This window comes from Caretta caretta, chromosome 9, assembly GCF_965140235.1.
Source record: "Caretta caretta isolate rCarCar2 chromosome 9, rCarCar1.hap1, whole genome shotgun sequence".
Classification (NCBI taxonomy): domain Eukaryota; kingdom Metazoa; phylum Chordata; order Testudines; family Cheloniidae; genus Caretta; species Caretta caretta.
The window spans coordinates 76,755,282-76,773,631 of NC_134214.1; the positions used below are offsets into that span (position 1 = coordinate 76,755,282).

The window sequence follows — 18,350 nt, forward strand, 5'->3', positions numbered from 1 at the left end:
TAATAGGCAATGGGAATTTTACAGCTGACTTCAGAGAGAGCCCGATTGGGCCTTTGCCTTTCAGACTGAAAAACAGAAATTGTTTCAGTTTCTTGCCTCTGAGTGCCCTCAGTACAAATTCACTAAACCTGAAATTTGCACTTGAACACCTTCAGGATGGCCTCAGCAAAAGAAATGCAGTTTAGCTGATCTGAAGCTGTTGTACAGCTGTAGCCATGTCAAGCAGAGTCTGAGGGGCTAGAAACCCCTGTGGATTAGTGGTGAGCCTACGTGGCAAAAGCCCTTCAAAGATATCAGTCACTTGGTCAGTCCTCCAGAATTACTGTATTTCCGCCATTGCAAGAATTTTCCCACGTTTCCTTTTGAAGAATAAACACTGGATATATCTTTTAAAAAACAGCATTCTGCCAATTATAATAGTTAGCCAGAACCTAGCAACTTTACCAGTGACTTTGATACCTTTAGAATTTAATCAAACCGCTGCACTAATCTGGGGTGGTTGCTTTATCTCAAGGCAGTGGTTTAATTATTAACTGTTAACTGATTAACTGGTATCTTTAGCAGCAGCGGGCTTGAGGGGTCTCTCAGGAACCCCTTATTAAAATTCTCCTGCCATGCTGAAGAGAGAGTTGGGATGGCTTTCCTGCCCCTTAGGGAGTTCACTCCCCTCTCTAACCATTCCAAATAATTCCTGCCCCCCCCCTCTCTGGAATTGGAAAGAAACTTCTTGCATAGGCAAGTTATTCCGTAATTATCTATTATGGGCTTTTCTTTTTTCTGGAGCATGTTTTACTGGCAACTGCACAAGACTGGACTAGAAGAGTCCCTGTGCTGGTCCAGTATTGCAATTCCTAGGGCTCATAAAAAACAAACCTTACCCTGTGGAAAGTACCTGATTAAACTGAGTAAACGTCAGTTATTTTCCAAAAATGTTCCCTGGGTGACACTTACCTGGTTCCCTCACAAGACCTGCTCTCAAACACACATTCTGCCCCATCCTTCCCCACTTCTAATTAAACAAGCTGAATACTGTGTTATACTATCAATAATCTCAGTATAATTTTTTCAGCAATAAAGTATAAAAATAGCCAACAAAGTGCTCATAATGTAAGTTAATTTACCAAACAAAAACAAACAAAAACACAAAAAAGAGGGCGGCCGTGTGTTGACTCCATCCTTGGTTATGATTATGTGGAAGTGTGTTCTTTAAAATGGAAAAACAAATTAATAGATCTCATAGGTCTTCACCCAGAATTCCTCTCTGCAGCATCCATCCTCCCCACCCCTGATCCCATTGGTTTGTTCATAGACTTGGGGGAACATGGAATTTTGTCGGCATCCCTTGTTAAAATATTGGCAGTACATCAGCAATCTCCAGCTATTTTGGAAAACAAATCAACCTAGCCTGTTATCTTATCAGGAACCATGGCTGCTTAGAATACACAACATTTTCAGCAAAAGTGCTGCCATGCTTTTAGAGTACACATAGTTAGTGTTTGTACAATGAAGCCCTACTGATGTGCTCTTTTCTGTCATATCTGTGATAATGTCAGTGATCCAATAACTCTCACATTCTGCCTTGCACTGGTGCGCGTTACTTGCATTGCATTTAATCCAAGTTTTATTTGTGTTTCAAAGGCAAATTTTGCCCCCAAGAATGGAATATCATAGTTCCAAATTATCATTCATTTCTATTGCTGAAGCTGCCATTGGTTTCTATTAGAATTCATATCCAATTGTGCCTACAAAATATACGTGCACAGGAAGGTGTTGTCCCTGCCTCAAGGTACTTACAAGTAGAACTGGTCAAAATTTTTCAAGTGACTTTTTTTTTGGTGGGGGGAAAAAATGCGGATTTAGCGACACTAAAACGTTTTGCGAATTTGTGTAGCTTTTGCTGAATTGTTTCAGTGTTTCAATTTTTTTGAATTTGAGGGGTTTTTTTTAAACATATTGTTTCTATATTTTAGAAACAAACCATTTTGATTTTTTTATTCAAAATGCCTTTTTTTAAAAAATTTTAATTTTATTTAAAATTTTAAAAAACATGAATGCCTGATACCTAAAGGAAACATTTTTGTTTTGGATCAAACAAAACATGTTTTGACCTAAAACAATATTTTTTCAACTACTCGATTTACCAAAAATTTTGAGAAACCTTGTTTTCAGTTTGACCTGGAACAATTTTTTTTTCAAAATTGCCAATAAACCAAAAAATCCATTATTCACCCAGCTCTACTTGTAAAGTAGCCAAAACAGGGTACGAAATCAATAACTTGCATTGTTAAAAGCCCCTAGAATATATATACATTATAGACATTAACTGGTCCCAACTCTCCTCCTTTCACATGAGTGATTTCTGTTTCCTTTCTTTGTTTTGTACAAAAGCAGACTTAATTTGTGACTAGCTTCTGCATGAATCATTGCTTGGTATTGTACCATGTGCCAAACATTCTGAAATATTATATTGGGCCCCTAAAAAAAAAATCTGTACATCTTATCAAAGCCATGCACAAGTCTAAGCAGCAAAGATAAAAGCACCATTTGCTAAAGAGAATACTTCCAGGCACATTGTTACAGTCTTTACAAATTGTTATTGCAATTCTTATTATGATTATTAAATATTTATATTACATTAGCTGTCAAAGGATCCATTCAGAATCAGGGCCCCATTTTGCTAAGTGCTGTATAAAATCAGAGGTAAATATATTCTGTGTGCCAAAGAGTCTACAATTTGAAGACAAACCATGTATAAAGGGAGGAGGAGATGGAGGCAATGAAATATTTACCATTTGTATTATAGCGGAAGTGGCAATCATCCCCTGTGTTTAGATTTCCTGGCATTTGCTCTCCGTACACAGTCACTACTCAATTTACTTTAGTTTTATAATTACATAAATGTTGACTTCCCCCAACTGCCCCTCACCTACTGACCCAAGTCCCCTTAGCCTAGCAATTGAAGTGACTTGTTGTAAGCACCAGGGGTGACGTTAGCCTCAAGGAGAAATGTGAGGGAGTAGGAGAGGGTGTCCTCATGCATCAGGTGGGTGACTGTTTGAAATCATCACAGTCCATCAGTGTAGTGATGTTGTTTATGAAGACAATACTTGTGTCATCCTGGTTTGGTGGATGGTTGGTTTGCCAAGATGGACAACCTGGCTGTGAGTTTATGAACGCTGTGTGTTTGGACACACTGGGCTGCCTGAAAACCAGTTAGGGTTCACAATAGATTTCAAGGTTTCAAAATCAATTTTTGTTCTGATGCAAAAAGTAAATGAAACCTCTTGACATTTTTTCACCCAAACAAACCCACATGAGTACAAGGGAGACCAAAGGAGCTAATAGCCTGGTGCCTAAGTCACTTGCCTGGGGTCTGGGAGATCAGGTTCAAGTCTCTGCTTGAAATCTGCATGCTCCAGGCAAGTGCTCTAGCTAGCCAGCAGGCTATTGGCATCCCAGGTTAGTGTCCTGACCACTGGGCTGTAGTGTCTCTGTCTCTCACGCCCTGTGAATATTAATACAATGTGGAACTGCTCCAGCTGGAGCAATTGAGAGACGGACTCTCTGTACAGGTGGTTCCGCAGCCATTACGGAGAGGGATAGAGACCTGCATCCAACCCAAACTCACTGGAACGAGACTACAAGTGCTGGGTCTGGGTTGGGTTGGGTGGCAAAACAACCGAACCTTCTTGGGCTTGGGCTAGGTCAGCTCTCCTCCTCCTGCCTGTGGGGTTGGTATTGGGGTGTCTGTATGTTCTGTTTCTCCCAGCCACCACCACCTCACTGGGCTGTGTTCCAGGATATGCTCGCCAAGGAGTGGCAGCTCCTCTCACTCCACAGCATGCACAGACGACATCAAGGGGCACTGGATGACAGCCACATAGCCACTGGTGCACTGACTCTAAGCAGGAGGAGGACGGCCCACCTCAGGGGCAGGAGGTAGTGGCAGCTGTGGCAACTCAGGTTTGGGGAGAAGGGTGGGATTAAGCCTGCATGAGACCTAAAATTAGGCCGGGGCAGACTGCTGATGTGGGAGACCTGGGTTCCAGTCCATGCTCTGCTTTATTCAGAGTCCTAACCACCAGGGCTATTGCCTACACTGATCTCTCTCTTTGTCTCTCGTTTTGAACTGCTATTCCATCCTGGATCCAAGAAACCTTCCAGATGAAATTTTTATTGAAATCAAAACATTTTGGTTGTGACAAAACAGCACTTTTTAATTCGGAAAAAAGTTTTGTCAAATTTTTCAACCAGGTCTAACTGTAGGTCATCATGGCCACCTGCTACATTGCACGTATGCACATCAGGAATACAATTCATGGTGACCTTGTGCTTCTAAAACACAGGCTTTAGTCAACTGAGGTAAAGAAAGTCTCTAGTAGCAATGGACATCTCCAGTATCGTGGAAGATGAAGGCCAGCTAGGGAGTCCGGCCCATACGCAGAAATGGGGGTGTAAGGCTCCTGAACAACAATTCTCATGAGACATTGTGGCTGCTCAGACGTACCCAGATTAAAATTCAGCCAGGCCAAAAAGAAATATTTTGATGTTTGGTTGACAAACGAAAAGATTTTGATTCAGGGTGACCCAAACAAAATGTTTCATTTAGATTTTCCCAGTAGAAAGTTTTACTTTTAATTTTTCTTCTTACATTTTCCTGCTGAAAACTTTGATTTTTGCAGAAATGACATTTTCCATTGAAAAAACACTTTGATGAAAAATTCCAAACCAGCTCTAGCAGATACTATTCAATACCCACTGGTGCTAGAATACTTAATAGTTTGTCAATGTTTCCATTTCAAATTCTTCTTAATTAGAATAATTCACTTGGGAATCAAACTGGGAATGAAGAGTGTCAGCATGTAGAACGGGGTGGGCAAACTACGGCCCACGGGCCCGCCACCTGTTTTCATTTGGCCCTCGAATTCCCACTGGGCATGGGGGGTCATGGCTCCGGCTGGGGGTGCAGGCTCTGGGGTGGGGTTGGAGCTGGGGATGAGAGGTTTGGGGTGCAGGAGGGTGCTTGGGGCTGGGATCAAGGGATTTGGAGGGCAGGAGGGGGATCAGGTCTGGGGCAGGAGGTTGGGGCATGGGGCGAGGCTCAGGTGTGCAGGCTCTGGGCAGTGCTTACCTCGAGCAGCTACCAGAAGCAGTGACATGGCTCCCCTCTGGCTCCTAAACATAGGGGCAGCCAGGGGACTCTGCTCTGCATACTGCCCCCACCCCAAGTACCACCCCTGAAGCTCCCATTGGCCAGGAACTGCAGCCAATGGGAGCTGCAGAGGCAGTGCCTGCGGACGGGGCAGTGTGCAGAGCCACCTGGCTGCACCTCTGCACAGGAGCCGGAGAAGGGACATGGCGCTGCTTTTGGGAGCCACTTGAGGTAAGCATGGCCCAGAGCCTGCACACCTAAGCCTCCCCCTGTGCCCCAATCTCCTGCCCCAGACCTGATCCCCCTCCTGCCCTCCAAATCCCTTGACCCAGCCTCAAGCACCCTCCTGCACCCCAAACCTCTCATCCCCACCCCAGAGCCTGCAGCCCCAGCCAGAGCCATGACCCCCCCCCCATGCCCCAAACCCCTGCCCCAGCCCTGATCCCCCTCCTGCCCTCGATCCAAGCCCGGAGCACCCTCCTACACCCCAAACTCCTCATACCAGCTGGAGCCCTCACTCCACCCTCTTCGCACCCCAAGCCGGAGCCCCCTCCCGCAACCTGATCTCCTCATTTCGGCCCCACCCCAGAGCCGGCACCCCCTTCCACACCCCAACCCCATTTTGTGAGCATTCTTGGCCCTCCATACAATGTCTATTTCCAGATGTGGCCCTCGGGTCAAAAAGTTTGCCCACCCCTGCTGTAGAAGCTTTTTTAAAATATACATTTGGAAGGAATCAGTTTTGTCATTTTAATAGTTAGGGCTAGACAATAAAAAATAGAGATTTACCATTTGGATTGATTTAGGTTTCCTGTAACTTTAAAAAGTCTTCACTTCAAAATGTATATATTTTGTTAATTTGGCAGAACTAAATGTTCCCCTACTTCTCCGACCGACAGGGTTTTCCTCTAATAAAATGAGAGGATATTTTTTCTCTAAATGTTTGTTTAAACCTAACCCTCCTTTTAGGAAAAACTGCAAACTGTGCCAACTTAGTGACCAATGCTACAGTCCCTGTGCACCCAAAACTCTTCCTTTGGCTTCAGTGGGAGTTGGAGGTATACAGACTAGGCCCTATCTGACTGTTTTCCAATGTACATAATCCACTAAGAAATAGGATTAGTCAGTCCAGGTGAGACCCATTTTCTGACTTCAGAGCCATCAAATAGCAATTATTTTCATGTAGATCAACCTTTAGCCCACACTTGTATTAGGCATGATTAGCTGGGTACGAAGGACTTTGATTGTTAACTACCACAGTACATTTTATTTAATTATGGGAAAGAAAAAAAAAAGCAAACTGTACAACTTTCTAGATCAGTCAGCATAAAAATATCAAGCTACGCTAAATGCCTGGATTTGCATGTGCACGCAAGCTGTCTATTTTTTCCTAACCTATGATTTTGTCTTCCATGTGTGCCAGGGGTTCTCAATAAACTAGGATGATAATAGTTGTTAATACCTACCTCTTATACAGAACTTTTCATCAGTAGATCTCAAAATGTTTTACAAAGAAGATGGGTATCCCTATTCCAGTGTTTATAGGTGGGAAAACAAGCATTGGGAGGGAGGGGAAGTGACTTCCCCAAGGTCACCAAGCAGGCCATTAATAAGAATCAGAATGATAAGGATGAATATCAAGCTGCCTTGGAGAAAGAACATGGGAAACCATTGTAATAGACTAGTGTTTCTAATCATACTTTAAGAAAATAATTGTATTAAAATCATGGGCTTGTGTATTGTAGTGTAACAATGTGATGTGCCAGAGCATGAATATGCATGAGCAATGCACTAATGCTCCCTTCTAGAAATAGTACTGGAGTTATGAAAGACTCATTACACAGTTGTTTAAACACTGATGCTTTGAAAATTAACTCGGGCGGAGGGGGGGAGGGGAATCATTCCCAAGTCCTATTTCCACACTTGTACTAAAATTGTTAACTGTGCAGTAATTGAAATAATCTGATATTGGAACAGATCTCTCCTCAAGGTGCTTTCTATAGGAAAAGAAGGCTTCATGTAAATTTCCTTTTTTTAAAAAACCAAAAATGGATTTGCAGTAGCTACTCATTTCACAGTTTGTTTTGAAGGGAGCATAGAGTTAGGCAGTCTGCCACTGCCAGTCTTTTGGACAGTGTCTTCTCTATGCTTCGTGGCATCTACCTATCCTCGCTTTTCACATCTCACAGTGATTTAACTGTACTCTTCCAAATGTACTTCAGCCGTTTCAAAGTCTCTAATTTTTCTTTTCCACTGAGGACTAATTCATTTAAGAAGTTCCCAACTCACTTGCAGGTCATTTTTCCCTTTAGCTTGGAACAGTTTCCAATTTTTCATCACTAAATCTAGCATGGAACATCAACTCATTTCAGAAACTGCATCCATGACTGGTTTGGTGCTGAAAAATTACTTCAAGCAAGAAGTACCTGAACACTCACTCATCAGAAATCAGCCAAAACAAAAACCTGCTGTGCCCTTATTTAGTAAGAGAACTGGATGGGTCGATTCTTCTTATCCAAAAGAGATAATATTTTCTATTTGTGTGTTCTTCGGAGTTCTTACTTGAATAAATTAGGGCTGTTCATTAATCGCAATTAACTCACACGATTAACTTTAAAAAATTAATCGCGATTAATCGCAGTTTTAATTACACTGTTAAACAATAGAATACCAATTGAAATGTATTAAATATTTTGGATGTTTTTCTACATTTTCATAGATATTGTATTCCGTGTTGTAATTGAAACCAATGTGTATATTATTTTTATTACAAATATTTGCACTATAAAAATTATAAAAGAAATAGTATTTTTCAATTCACCTCATACAAGTACTGTAGTGCAATCTTTGTCGTGAAAGTGCAACTTACAAGTGTAGATTTGTGTGTTATATAACTGCACTCAAAAACAAAACAATGTAAAACTTAGAGCCTACAAGTCCACTCAGTCCTACTTTTTGTTCAGCCAATCGCTAAGACAAACACGTTTGTTCACATTTACAGGATATAATGCTGCTTTCTTCTTATTTACAATGTCACCAGAAAGTGAGAACAGGCATTTGCATGGCACTTTTGTAGCCAGCATTACAAGGTATTTACATGCCAGATATGCTAAACATTTGTATGCCCCTTCATGCTTCAGCCATCATTCCAGAGGACATGCTTCCATGCTGATGACGCTCATTAAAAAAATATTGCGTTAATTAAATTTGTGACTGAACTCCTTGAGGGAGAATTGTATGTCCTCTGCTCTGTTTTACCCACATTCTGCCAGATATTTCATGTTATACCAGTCTCGGATGATGATCCAGCACATGTTCATTTTAAGAACACTTTCACTCCAGATTTCACAAAACGCAAAGAAAGTACCAATATGACATTTCTAAAGATAGCTACAGCTCTCGACCCAAGGTTTAAGAATCTGCAGTGCCTTCCAAAATCTGACAGGGACGAGGTGCGGAGCATGCTTTCAGACGTCTTAAAAGAGCAACACTCCGATGCGGAAACGACAGAACTGGAATCACAAAAAGGAAAATCAACCTTGTGCTGGTGGCATCTGACTCAGATAATGAAAATGAACATGTGTCGGTCTGCACTGCTTTGGATTCTTATTGAGCAGAACCCGTCATCAGCATGGACACATGTCCCCTGGAATGGTGGTTGAAGCACAAAGGGACATATGAATCTTTAGTGTATTTGGCACATGAATATCTTGCAAGTCCGGCTACAACAGTGCCACGAGAACGCCTTTTCTCACTCCAGATAACACTGTAAACAAGAACCGGGCAGTATTATCTCCTGCAAATGTAAACAAACTTATTTGTCCGAACGATTGGCTTAGTAAGAAGTAGGACTGAGTGGAGTTGCAGGCTCTAAAATTTTACATTGTTTCATTTTTGAATACAGGTTTTTTTGTACATAATTCTAGATTTGTAAGTTCAACTTTCATGATAGAGATTGCACTACAGTACTTGTATTAGGTGAATTGAAAAATACTGTTTCTGGTTTTTTTTACAGTGCAAATACTTGTAATAAAAAATAAATACAAAGTGAGCATTGTACACTTTATATTCTGTGTTGTAATTGAAATCAATATATTTGAAAATGTAGAAAACATCAAAAAATATTTAAATAAATGGTGTTCTATTATTGCTTTACAGTGCCGTTAATCACGATTATTTTTTAATCGCTTGACAGCCCTAGAATAAATACTTGGTTTACATATATTATTTTAACAAGAGGCACCAGTTATGGAGAAATTCTGGAAAATGGAGCTGGTGTTTTCCTACAAAGTGGTTTCGTTGCCGTTGTGGGACACTGCCAGCGCCAGAAGAGTAGGGGTCTGACTGTAATGCTCAGTACTATTACTTTTGTTTTACTGGAGGGAAGATCCTTTGGCATGTAATTTCTCTCTCCTAAGAGAAGTGAAATGGTGGCCACTGTTCTTCAGTGAATTACAACTGTTTAGGGAAACCCAACTGATATTAACAGTGAACATAGGGTTTTCAGAAGAGATTGTAAAAAAACACTTGTATTCTAATTGTGGTCAAGCTACTATTGTATCCAGTCTCAAGCATCCTGAAGTATGTTCTGATATGGTAGGATGTAGTCATACATTAACAAGTTTCTTTAACTGGTTGCCCACATTACCAGCAGTTACCACACTGGTATAAATGTGCAGTAGGAAGAAGTTTCAGCAGTATCTGAGATAGTATACTGTGGTAAATGATAGCTTTTTAATGGTGACTACTGAAATACACTGAGTACTGCCAAAGGAATGTGAGAAACTCTCTGAAAAGTAATGTTGGACTATCTACTTAACTGTAAAATGAACAAGAATTTAGCACTCAGATATTAGTGACAGGTGCTACATAGCAGGTAAATAGGGTCATAGAGAAGCATGGATCAAGTGACCAGGAACTGTTTGAATTCAGCATAGAGTATATGGAAATTATGTTTTCAACAAAACAAATGTGGAGAATAAAAAATCGTGACCATGTAGTGATGGGAAGTATTAACATCCGTGAGTGTTAAAAGGAACTGGAAGGTCCAGGACAATCCAAAGTGCAACCAGGCAGTAGATTACAATTTGGCTGCAGATGAATACAAGGAATAGGGAGGTGAATATCAGGAAACATTTTCAAACAATGAGAACTATTAGGCTTCAGAATAATTTCCCAGGGGAAGTGGCAAAACTCTTTGGCTTGAATCATTTACAATTAGACTAGATGAAGCAATTGAGTATATACTTTAGAGAGGGATCCTGAATTAAGGGAATGAAGATATGAGCCACAACACACTTTTCCATCTAATGAGAGAAGTACTGGTGCTTTCTATTAAGAATACTACTTTATTCCTCCTAAGGATACATTTTGCAGATTTAGAAACTTAATTTTGTTACTATACCTTGCCTTATTCCACTGTCAAGGATCCTTTGCTTGTGTGAGGTGGATTAGAACAATTGGTACCTGTCCATTTCTGGGACAAACACATCCTAAACAGCAGCGTAGTTTTTGTGCTTTCAGTTTTATTACAAGGAATCCTTGCTAATCCTTTTCTTGTCTCCCTCTAGAGGGCAGCTGCTTCCCTCATACAGAGTTGTTTCAATACTGGCCAATGTTTTCTGTTTGCCATTTTACATTTCATGACATTACAGAATTTGTGGGATTTCAACTCTCACCACCAGATGCAGAGGGTTGGTGCAGTATTGATTCATAACATATTAGCTTCTCCAGCCTTCTGGATATATCAGCTAAGGGTCAGATGTCATTCCACGGCTACAGAGCTGCAGCCAGAAATCAGAAGTTTTGCACTCTTAATAGAATGTGTATTGGCATCTGTATTGATGTAAACAATAGGACTCAACATGGTGTCCAGTTTCACCAGGTGTGACAATATCTCGCAGTATCTTAGCTGCTATTATCAAATAGGTCAAACTAGATGATCACAATGGTCCCTTCTGGCCTTGGAACCTATGAATATCAACACATGACTTGCTTAGAAGATGTATATTAAGAAAGGAGAAAAATCAAGTTTCCAGTTTTCTTAAGATTCCATGCCTACAGTGTCTAATCGTTGTTATAGCCTAGGATTTTCATTGCCTTCTCAGACATCGGTTAGTGGATGGCACATTATAATATCTTAATATACAACACTACTCACTTTTGAAAAGGCAGTGGGAGGCCATGACTAAAGCTCCAGCTGTGCAAAGTGATATGTGCAGGTGCTCGTCCCATTACAGATTCAGCAGGTTTATATTGTATCTACATCTATATAGAGACGCTTGTTTTATTGGTGAAGTATATTACCTATGCTGCATAAAGAGATTTATGTGTGAAAAGTGTGATATAAGAACTAAGCGGTAGCATGATTTTTATTATTATTTTTGTATCTCCAGTTCATTCCTGCACTCCAAAACTCCATGATCGATAGTACATTGTTATTGTGTCAACTTGATCGAATAAATCTTCTTAAAAATCATCTCACATGGTGTGACACTATGCCCAATGTTCTTCACAGAGATATTGTTATGATATGAATACGGCATAACTAAGATGTGTTTTATGCAAGATGGGTCGTGAGGTATCATTGGAAAGGTTATGATTTACTGAATATGATTATCCTATTTGTATGCATGTATCATTTCTGTATCTGAAGTTAGGAATATGGACTATGTCAGCATTTTTCAAAGTTCGGGTCGCAACCCAGTACTGGGTCACTCTTGTCAGCACTGCCGACCAGGACATTGAAAGTCCTGTCAGGGGTGCTGCCCCGCTAAGGCAGGTTAGTGCCTACCCGGAAGTGGCCAGCAGTGGGTCTGGCTTCTAGGCAGGGGGGCAACAGGGCTCCGCATGCTGCCCCCACCCCGAGCGCCAGCTCTGCACTCCCATTGGCCGGGAACTGGGGAGGGGGGGCAGTACCTGTGGGCGAGAGTCGCACAAAGCCACTTGCATGCCTCCGCCTAGGAGCCGCCGGACCCCCTGCTTGTCGCTCCCAGGGCGCAGAGCAGTCTGTGGCACCAGGACAGGCGGGAAGCCTGCCTTTGCATGCACGCTGCACCGCTGACTGGGAGGTAAGTCCATGTCCCAACCCCACGCCCCAATCCCCAGCCCTGAGCCCCCGCAAACCTGGAATCTCTTCCTGTACCTCAAATCCCTCAACCCCAGAGCCCTGACCCCCTCCCACACCCCAACCCCCTGCCTCAGCCCTGAGCCCCCCCAAACCTGGAGTCCCTCCTACACCCCAAACCCCTCATCACTGGCCCCAGCCCAGAGCCCTGAGCCCCACCCGCACCCCTGCCCCAGCCCAGAGCCCCCTCCCACACTCTGAACCCCTCCTTCCTGTCCCCACAGCCCTCACCCCAACCCTCTGCCCCAGCCCTGAGCCCCCCCCAAACCTGGAGCCCCTCCTGCACCTCAAACCCCTCATCACTGGCCCGAGCCCTGAGCCCCACCCGCACCCCTGCCCCACCCCAGAACCCCCTCACACTCTGAACCCCTCTTTCCTGGCCCCACAGCCCTCACCCCAACCCTCTGCCTCAGCCCTGAGCCCCTCCCACACACCAAACCCCTCATCTCTAGCTCCACTGGGTCGCGGGCATCAACAATTTTCTTCAACTGCGTCCCCAGAAAAAAAAGTTTGAAAACCACTGGATTATGTAACAATTACAAGTGGGTTTACACCTGGGGAACACCCATCATACAGAATGCAATCAGTGTGGATGGGTCATTAGGGAGAATAGGATTTAGAAGATTTAGCACTAGCCTAACCTAGTGAGGAGGGCTTTAAACTCGGTTCATAGGGGGAAGGAGACCAAAGTCCTGAGGTAAGTGGAGAAGTGGGATGCCAAGAGGAAGCACGAGCAGGAGAGCGCAAGAGGGGAGGACTCCTGCCTCATACTGAGAAAGCAGGATGATCAGCGAGTTATTTTAAGTGCCTATACACAAATGCAAGAAGCCTGGGAAACAAGCAGGGAGAACTGGAAGTCCTGGCACAGTCAGGGAATTATGATGTGATTGGAATAACAGAGACTTGGTGGGATAACTCACATGACTGGAGTAATGTCACGGATGGATATAAACTGTTCAGGAAGGATGGGCATGGCAGAGAAGGTGGGGGAGTTGCATTATATGTAAGAAAGCAGTATCACTGCTCAGAGCTCCAGTATGAAACTGCAGAAAAACCTGAGAGTCTCAGGATTAAGTTTAGAAGTATGACCAACAAGGGTGATGTCGTGGTGGGAGTCTGCTATAGACCACCTGCTATAGACCAGGGGGATGAGGTGGATGAGGCTTTCTTCCGGCAACTAGCGGAAATTACTAGATCGCAGGTCCTGGTTCTCATGGGGGACTTCAATCACCCTGAAATCTTCTGGGAGAGCAATACAGCGGTGTACAGACAATCCAGGAAGCTTTTGGATAGTGTAGGGGACAATTTCCTGGTGCAAGTGCTGGAGGAACCAACTAGGAGCAGAGCTCTTCTTGACCTGCTGCTCACAAACAGGGAAGAATTAGTAGGAGAAGCAAAAGTGGATGGGAACCTGGGAGGTAGTGATCATAAGATGGTCGAGTTCAGAATCCTGACACAAGGAAGAAAGGAAAGCAGCAGAATACGGACCCTGGACTTCAGAAAAGCAGACTTTGACTCCCTCAGGGAACTGATGGTCAGGATCCCCTGGGAGAATAACATGAGGGAGGAAGGAGTCCAGGAGAGCTAGCTGTATTTTAAAGAATCCTTATTGAGGTTGCAGGAACAAACCATCCTGATGTGTAGAAAGAATAGTAAATACGGCAGGAGACCAGCTTGGCTTAACAGTGAAATCCTTGCTGATCTTAAATACAAAAAAGAAGCTTACAAGAAGTGGACGATTGTACAAGTGACAAGGGAGGAATATAAAGATATTGCTCAGGCATGCAGGAGTGAAATCAGGAAGGCAAATCACACCTGGAGTTGCAGCTAGCAAGGGATGTTAAGAGTAACAAGAAGGGTTTCTTCAGGTATGTTAGCAACAAGAAAAAGGTCAAGGAAAGTGTGGGGCCCTTTACGGAATGGGGGAGGCAACCTAGTGAGAGAGGATGTGGAAAAGCTAATGTACTCAATGCTTTTTTTGCCTCTGTCTTCACGAACAAGGTCAGCTCCCAGACTACTGCACTGGGCAGCACAATATGGGGAGGAGGTGATCAGCCCTCTGTGGAGAAAGAAGTGGTTCAGGACTATTTAGAAAAGCTGGACTAGCACAAGTCCTTGGGGCTGGATGTGCTGCATCTGAGGGTGCTAAAGGAGTTGGTGGATGTGATTGCAGAGCCATTGGCCATTATCTTTGAAAACTCATGGCGATCGGGGGAGGTCCCAGATGACTAGAAAAAGGCTGATGTAGTGCCCGTCTTTAAAAAAGGGAAGAAGGAAGATCCGAGGAACTACAGGCCAGTCGGCCGCATCTCAGTCCCTGGAAAAATCATGGAGCAGATCCTGAAGGAATCAATTTTGAAGCACTTAGAGGAGAGGAAAGTGATCAGGAACAGTCAGCATGGATTCACGAAGGGCAAGTCATACCTGACTAACCTAATTGCCTTCTATGATGAGATAACTGGCTCTGTGGATGAGGGGAAAGCAGTGGACATGTTATTCTTTGACTTTAGCAAAGCTTTTGATACGGTCTCCCATAGTATTCTTGACAGCAAGTTAAAGAAGTATGGGCTGGACTGTAAGGTGGCTAGAAAGCTGGCTAAATCGTCAGGCTCAACGAGTAGTGATAAATGGCTCCATGTCTAGTTGGCAGCCGGTATCAAGTGGAGTGCCCCAAGGGTCGGTCCTGGGGCCAGTTTTGTTCAATATCTTCATTAATGATCTGGAAGATGGTGTGGATTGCACCCTCATCAAGTTTGCAGTTGGCACTAAACTGGGAGGAGTGGTAGATATGCTGGAGGTTAGGGATAGGATACAGAGGGACCTAGACAAAGTAGAGGATTGGGCCAAAAGAAATCTGATGAGGTTCAACAAGGACAAGTGCAGAGTCCTGCACTTAGGACAGAAGAATCCCATGCACTGCTACAGACTAGGGACCGAATGGCTAGGCAGCAGTTCTGCAGAAAAGGACCTAGGGGTTACAGTGGATGAGAAGCTGGATATAAGTCAACAGTGTGCCCTTGTTGCCAAGAAGGCCAATGGCATTTTGGGATGTATAAGTAGGAGCATTGCCAGCAGATCGAGGGACATGATTGTTCTCCTCTATCCGGCATTGGTGAGCCTCATCTGGAGTACTGTGTTCAGTTTTGGGACCCACACTAGAAGAAGGATGTGAAAAAATTGGAAAGGACCCAGCGGAGGGCAACAAAAATGATTAGGGGGCTGGAGCACATGACTTATGAGGAGAGGCTGAGTGAACTGGGATTTAGTCTTCAGAAGAGACAAATGAGGGGGGATTTGATAACTGCTTTCAACTACCTGAAAAGGGATTGCAAAGAGGATGGATCTAGACTGTTCTCAGTGGTACCAGAAGACAGAACAAGGAGTAATGGTCTCAAGTTGCAGTGAGTGAGGTTTAGGTTGGCTATTAGGAAAAACTTTTTCACTAGGGGGGGTGGTAAAGCACTGGAATGGGTTACCTAGAGAGGTGGTGGAATCTCCTTCCTTAGAGGTTTTTAAGGTCAGGCTTGAGAGCCCTAGCTGGGATGATTTAGTTGGGGATTGGTCCAGCTTTGAGCAGGGGGTTGGACTAGATGACCTCCTGAGGTCCCTTCCAACCCTAATATTCTATGATTCCCACCTTCCTGGGAAATCTTCCTGAGGATTTATGGCTGCTTTGACACTGCAGGGTCATGTGATCATGTCACCTGGTACTGGACTCCATCTTGGATTACTAGTATTTTTCCACTAATATGGGGTGGGGATCAAACTGGGAAACAAAAGATTCCCTCCATATGTAAATCCTATTTAAGGCAGGGAAGTGAGTTAATCAGGATTCATTCTTCACTGAATCCCCGCCCAGGATGACTGCTGGAAACATCTAAGAAACAAAGAGAAAGGAGGGGAGAAGGACAGAGCCCAGGCTGGAAAAAGTGTCTGGCCTGTGAAAGAAATGCATAAAACAACATTTAGGGTGAGAAATTACTACTTGTAACCGCCTGCTAAACCCAGGGTTGTGAGTTCTATCCTTGAGGGGGCCATTTAGGGATCTGGGACAAAAATTGGAGATTGGTCCCGCTTTGAGCAGGGGGTTGGACTAGATGACCTCCTGAGGTCCCTTCCAACCCGGATATTCTATGATTCTTTAATGTGTTAAGCTTAGTTTGCATGTTTGTTTTATTTGCTCAGTAATCTGCTTTGATCTGTTTGCTATTCCTTATAATCACTTAATCTATCTTTTGTAGCTAATAAACTTGTTTTGTTTTCTCTAAACCCAGTTTGTAGAATCCATAACTGGGGGGCAAAAAACTGTGCATATCTTCTGCACATTGAGGGAGGGGGCGAATTTCATGAGCTTATGCTGTACAGTTTTCTGTGTGGAGCAAAACAACACAATTTTGCGTTTACTCTCCAGAGGGGGTGTGCACTTGAGGGCTGGGCAAATCCCTAGCTGAGGGCTTGTTTACACTGGCAATGTTAAAGCGCTGCCATGGCAATGCTTTAATGTGGCTTTCGTAGTCGCAACACAGCGCTGGGAGAGAGCTCTTCCAGCGCTCTAAAAAACCACCTCCATGAGGGGCATAGCTGGCAACACGGCTCCCAGCGCTGGTGCACTGTGTATACTGGCACATTACAGCACTGAAACTTGCAGTGCTCAGGGGGGTGTTTTTTCACACCCCAGGCCTGAAAGTTGCAGTGCTGTGAGGTGCCAGTGTAGACAAGCCCTGAATCTTCCCATGCAGAGCTCATCTGTCTTTGTGTCTCTTTCTGTAGTTGGGTGTGTCCCTACCTGTGTGCACTGGAGGAGGCGGCTTGAGGGCCTGGCTCAGCAGTACAATGTAAGAGAGCCCAGATTGGTGGAACAGGCAGGTTCAGTGGTACCCCAGTACATCAGGTGGCACCCCAGGAGTGGGGGGAAGTGGGTAACCCTTCACACATGGTTTATCTGTGCTGGCTTTAATTGTTCATGATCCAGAAGTTTGTAAGGTTCTCCACAATGGAAGTTTCAAAGAGTATGGCATCTAACACATTAACATCATCCTTGTTTGTGATAGTGAGTCCATTTTAGCACTGAATTATCAGTTCTGTTGACTGAAAAAAGCTTCTTTGTGGCAGTGGGGAAGTCTCTTGAATGATGCAGTTTTCCTAAAGCTTTTGCTACTGGCAAAAGACTGTCTTAAAGTTCCTTTAATCACAGGGTCATAAAAAATGCCTGTGTTCTTAATAAAAGTAGGATATGTGCATAAGGGCAATAGAAATGCTATAAACAGAAAAGACTGATTTAGAGAGAGAGCTATCTAATATCTAGAAAAGCCTGTGACTCATTATTAGACTAAATTGTACTTGCAGATAAAGATTGCTGAATTTCTTGGTACAGCAAAACTTTCAACCAGAAATGGAGTTATAATTAATTAAAAGAATCAAACAGCTTCTTTCAGTCTCCAATCTGATTCATTAGGTGAGCAGGACCTAATAAAGGACGATCTTACTTTTCTGGGTTCTGGGGAGAAGTTGGGAATCCTTATTTTGCATTATATTCTGGTACGAAGAATTAAATCCGCACTTTTCTGTCTCTAGAGAATGTTTTGGCACTGACTTTTTTTTTTCAAATAAATGCAACTTACATGCAACGATTACGTAGGTCCAGTTTTATTCTACTTCAATCTTAAAATAAATGCAGAAACTCCTTTTCTGCCCGTGGTCTCTACGGTTCCAAACTCCTCTTTTGTTTATAGTCCATTTAACCCAGAAACACAACACAAACAGTAGGTGAAAAAATATAAATTTTTTAATCGTTTGACTTAGTGCCAGATTGTCCACGGCCTAAAGCTTGTTGCTTTAATACACTTTACTTTAATACACTGGATCATTATATCGTATGTTGCAATTATTGTATGAACTACCATTTATCTCAGTGCCGAAATAGCATAAAATAACCACCAGATGCTACAGTAGGATTTGGTCAACTACATGTATTTTACGTTAGAGGCTACTTGCAATGCTTAAAGGGTGTAATAGATGAAAATATCAACCAATCTTTTCTTGCAGTGGGGATGGACCCCTCCCCCATTAAAT

At 43.2% G+C, this 18,350-nt stretch overlaps 2 protein-coding genes across 4 annotated transcripts in view; one reads left to right on the forward strand and one right to left on the reverse strand.

The window, feature by feature from the left end:
- CYSLTR1 (cysteinyl leukotriene receptor 1) overlaps window positions 1-18,350 on the forward strand; it is a 292,327-nt gene that overhangs the window by 51,927 nt on the left and 222,050 nt on the right. The window lies entirely within an intron of this gene.
- Window positions 1-18,350, reverse strand: part of LPAR4 (lysophosphatidic acid receptor 4) — a 60,899-nt gene that overhangs the window by 23,590 nt on the left and 18,959 nt on the right. The window lies entirely within an intron of this gene.